The sequence below is a fragment of the Ascaphus truei genome, chromosome 14 (genome assembly GCF_040206685.1).
Source record: "Ascaphus truei isolate aAscTru1 chromosome 14, aAscTru1.hap1, whole genome shotgun sequence".
In the NCBI taxonomy this organism is placed as follows: Eukaryota; Metazoa; Chordata; class Amphibia; order Anura; family Ascaphidae; genus Ascaphus; species Ascaphus truei.
Window position 1 is genome coordinate 41514982 of NC_134496.1, and position 5727 is coordinate 41520708.

Consider the following 5727-nt stretch of genomic DNA (forward strand, 5'->3'; position numbering starts at 1 on the left):
TTCAGTCTTCCATGCGTTCGAAGAGGGACATTTTGAACCTGGTTGGCTGCTGGGTGAGTACATATTTACATGTTCTAACACAAAACCCATGTTGATTTAGGAATGTTGGCATTGTACAATTTGATCACTAATGTCAGCTTATGTGTGCTCCATTCATTATAGGTGACTCAGGATACGGAATTAGGCCGTGGCTCTTGACTCCGGTGCTAAACCCTCAAACTGAAGCAGAGGACAGGTACAATGCAGCCCATATATCTACAAGATCTGTTATAGAGAGGACATTTGGCCTACTCAAGACCAGGTTTAGGTGTCTGGACAGAACTGGTGGGGCTCTTCTATACAAGCCTCAAAAAGTGTCTGATATTATCCTTGCCTGTTGCATTTTGCACAATGTTGCACTCAGGCACAATGTACAGTCAGACCTAGCTGAGGCTTTGGTAGACGAGCATCCCACCCATGTAGCTGCTGAAAATGAACAAACAGCCAGTGGTGGCCAGACACGACAGAATCTCATCAATTCATTTTTTTCTTGTAAGTACAAACTCATATGTTCCTAGTACTACTTTTATAGTTTAATTATGTTATATTAACAATAATGTTTCTTTATATAACCTTCTGTTAGGACACAGATGAATATGGGTTGCACACCTTTCTTTTCTCTGCTGTGTGCACAAAGGGATGTGGCACCGGTATGTTATTGTTGCACAGGTTATATAATCCCTCTTCAATTGTACTTTAGTTGTGTGTATGTGAATACAACTTGGGTAACAAAGCAATAATATTGTAGCATTGTGTTATTCCTTATGCTAAGACAAAACACATATTATGCCCATAATCATTCATGCTTCTAGTATGCTTACATACAATGTTATTGGTGCAGTGTAACATGTACATCCATATGATGTGTACACCAGGCTGATTTACATTTTGAATGTCATGAAATATACATGGTGTTGTACATTTAACACCAAATACACACTTTGCTGTGTTGTTTACGGTACTGAAGATGGCATGTCAATGTTTGCAATTTATATATTGTTCCTTTGCATTATAGGTATATCTCCAGTATGACTGATCATGGTATGTATATTTGCTGACATCTCTCATAAGATGTGGCTACCTCAATCTTCCTATAATTATTGGAACTAAAAACCCAACATATTGGTTTAAACACAAATGTTACATATATGTACTTTCTGTATCATGTATATGCATTTAGCTACTCTTGAGCTTTCATGTGCATTGTATTACAAAATGATTACTCACATTTCATCACATTTTATGTATGTTTCCTTATAATTTCCATTAATGTAATATAGAGGTGGTTGGAGAAAAGGGGATAACTGTACTTATTTGTTTACTTACGGGAGCACATTCATCACTAGCATAGACACACTTTTTAAGACAACTGTTTGTGTCTCTATCAATTGGTGTAGGATCCATGTATAACACCGACAAATGATAACACCAGCTTTATTATGGTAGCTTATATCATCATATTGACTATACTATGTATTTCTAAACGATTAATAAACACAGTAAACTATAGTTAGTTAGGTTAATGAAATATACACAGAAACGTACTTCATAACATGATGGTGATGTCATATTCAGAACATCATGCATTGGAGGGGACCATAACATCTGGCCAGTAACATTATTTGCTACAGTCCCAAACCATTTTATCTACATACCCATGTAACAAGAGATTTTAAAAATAAATGGCTACTTGGTTGTAAGTGTCCTTTACATTGGGAGAAGGAGTGGCTCACTGAGTAAAGACACACACTGGCACTGATAGTTTGAAGCAGGGGAGTCTGGTTCAATTCCCGGTGTGGGCTCCTTGTGACCTTGGCCAAGTCACTTTATCTCCCTGTGCCTCATGCGGCAAAAAAACATTTGTACGTTCCACGGGCCAGGGACCTCAGGCTGAAACATGTGTCTGTAAATCGCTGCGTACAACTAGCAGCCCTATACATGAACATGCTCATATTATTATTATTATTGTTACATAGTTTCGACAGTCATACGTTCCATTACATATTAGAATACACAAATGTGTTAGCAGAGTGGGAATGGTTGTTATATATAAAACACACCATGTCATAAAATGTTAGTAGTCATTAAAGAACACTCAATAAAAATTCATGAGGCACTCTTTTGCAACATCATTATGTTAATTAAGTGCTTATGCAATATAGGCATAAGGGTATCACATTTTTAATTGTTTGTTAATAAGCGCTGCAAGCAATATAAAATTAGTTCCATATGTAGTATAGTAGTCGGTGGCTCCTCCTCACAATCATCTCATATAAAGGTAGACTCTTCTGAAATCATACATTGATCCGATTGTATCTTCCCCGACATCTCTGAAATACAGCAAACACATGATGGTCAAAGATGGCACCTTACTAGATATGCATCCGTGACAACGCGTTACGCAGCTCTATATGATTGTGTAGATACACACGTCACTCACTTATATGTTAGATTAAAACTGTTCATCAGTATGTAATGTTTCTTTAAATTTGTAGCAGGCATAACTATGTATAAGAAGTGAACGTTGCCTGTATACTGAAAGATGTGCGCGCACATCTTTGTGTGCGCACGCACTTCACGCTTGGCTCCACTAACTGTTAGCGCATGCGCAAAACAAAGCGTACGTTGTGCGTTCAATACATGTTGAAAATACCAGTAAACATAACATCTTTATTTCAAATACAATGAAGACGAAACTACATTCGTTCTAAACGAGTACATCTGTATTCTTTTTAAACAGACGTGTTTGAACAGAAAGCACGGCCGATAACACAATGCGCAAATGCAATACGTGTGACGTCATGTTAAGCCAGCGTGAAACGCACGCTAACACTCCTCCCACTCAATTAACATTCGGCTAACGCCCAGGGTACGCCTACAAACACTGAGCCGCACGCATCACACACTGCAGTTACCGTTACTATAACAAAACATGACAGCCAATAGGCTTTGAGGCGCGCACGTCGCTTGGGGGCGGGACTTACATCACTAATCCTTTTTAAGGACGCCTTGGCCCATGACAAGGGTCCCACGTCATACGTGGTGGACCCGGTTTTCTATGTTGTAGATGTTGCATGATAACAAAACAGGTATGTGTTAGAGTAATGGTAAAATGTTGCTAATATGTTTAAAGGGATAGGAAAGTACGTATATTTATTCCGTCAGCAATGTGTACTACTCTTTCAGGTCCTACTATATTGTATTAGGAAACAATTTGTTTGTGATCGCTACATGTTATGCAGTCTGCAATGTTACGCTGTATCCACGCATTGAAAGTGAAAATGGTGGTTACAAAAAAAAAAAAAATTTAAACGCAGAGTCAACGCATAACGATTGTTATATTTACCATTCTTCTAGAATTAACTCTTCGCCTGGCTGCAACTGGTCGCTCCAGAAATGCAAGCCATTTTCATCCACGCTTAACCCAACCGCTGAATCCAGTATGGCACATATCTCCTCCAGGATGCGCTCATAGGAATCGCCACTGCTTTCTTCAAATAATTGGTCGGGAGGTAGGTTCATTTCTTCCGGTTCCCATTCCAATGCAATTTCAGCTGAAAGGCTTGGTACATAATCATAGTACTTTTGTTCTTGTACAATGTGGGTTTCAGGAATGGAGGCTGCAGATATTGCAGCACGTATCGATTCAAACGGATCAGTAGTAGCGGATACATTGCTATTGCCATTAGGAATAAATATGCCTTTCACGACAATATAAGTGCCGTCTTTCAGGATAAATTGTTTTTCCGGGGCAATCTTCCAGAAACCATAGGTGTGTTGTAGCTTATCCTGGTCACGTTCAAAAAAGTCATTACTTGATAAAGTGAATCTTATTGAGGAATTAAAATTCCGTGCATGCTTACGGTCTTGGTAATAAGGATATTTTGCTCGAATGAAATCATCGATTTGGCGTGTGCTTGCTTTCTGTCCGCGACTGTTCAAGATGGCTTCACAGATCATGTACTTATACCCTAAAAGGGGATTAATATTGTTAACGAATTCATCAGCCATGTCTGAGTAGCACAAAAGCTGTGTGCAGGTCTGTGTTATTTGCTCATCAAAATGAATGTGCTGAATGGCTAACAAACTCCTGTTTTTCCTTGTCAAGGTCAACAAAAGTAACTACTTTGACTCCTTATTTCAAACGCCAATTGGATTTGTTTGTCTAATTGGGTTAACAGTTGTGGTTCGTGATATGGGACTGTGGGAGAAACATTTCTCCTTCTTTTATCTCGTTTGTGAAAAACATCCCTAGACTGTGAATGCGTTCACATAGTGTTTTTTTGAAAACTAACAAAGACCAGTGTGTGAAAATATTTCTTAGCCAGGCATATCAGTAAAAACACACCTGCAAAAAGAAATGTTTTTTCCCCGCTTACATTTCTGTGTGTATGTGAAAGTCTGGTTAACTCCCTGTCTGCATGAGTTTAAATACGTGTGTATATATATATATATATATATATATATATATATATATATAAATATATCTCTTATAAAAATATATATATATTTATATATAATATTTTTTTTTTTTTTATATTGCAGGAGTACACACAACATTGATGGCATTAAGTATACCTTGTATGAAACCTATTTAAATGGTGAGAAACATGATTGAATTAAGTAATAAACATTTGTTTAAGCACAATACTGTTAGAGTCTCATACTTAGGATATTTCTCAAACATTAGGCCTGTATTATTAAAATAGTGTTTTCACAAGGAAGCATGAAGTGTATTAGTTTGTGTATACCAGTTTATATAGTACTATATATATATATATATATATATATATATATATATATATATATATATATATATATATATATATATATATATACACTCACACACTCACACTCACACTCACTCAGTGTGTGTGTGTGTGTGTGTGTATATATATATTATTATACATTCTGAGATGTTATAGAAACGAACACACAACTGATTAAAGGACAAAATTACAATGGCCAAGCAAGGCAAAGGTAAGTAATAATTTACACATAATCCTGCTGTACACGTACAAGAAAGATGTTTGCAGTTACTTAGGTGTTTTAATAATTGCATGTGACTAATATGCATATGCAATTCTTACATCAATTAACACACCCAAATGCAATGTTTTGCTGCAAAGTCAATGGCAGCTTCTCTAAACTTAGCAACTGGCTCCTGGTGGACCATTACTGAACAGACGATTACAACATAAATATTTATAACACAATTAATTATGAGTGTTAACATTTCCAAAACTTCACGTGTACAAGAACATAGTTGAAAGTTTGGAAACAACACAGTCTTCAGCATACATACAATAGTAATTAGATAATCTGAAGTCAACAAAACAAGGCCAAACACATATTTTCTGAATTATAACATTTATTTTTTTTGTTCCTTTTGCGAGCGAGTAACAGGCCTGCTTGTTGTCTCTTGAATTTTCCTTTTTCTTTTGCCACCAACTTTAGGCACAACAGAGCCACTTTGAGTGGCCTCTGGCACTTCACGGGCAGGGCTTGTGGCCAGTGACTGTTCACCTACGGGGCTTGTGGCCAGTGACTCACCTACAGGGCTTGTGGCCAGTGACTCACCTACAGGGCTTGTGGGCAGTGATTCACCTACAGGGCTTTTGGGCAGCGATTCACCTACAGGGCTTTTGGGCAGCGATTCACCTACAGGGCTTTTGGGCAGCGACTCAC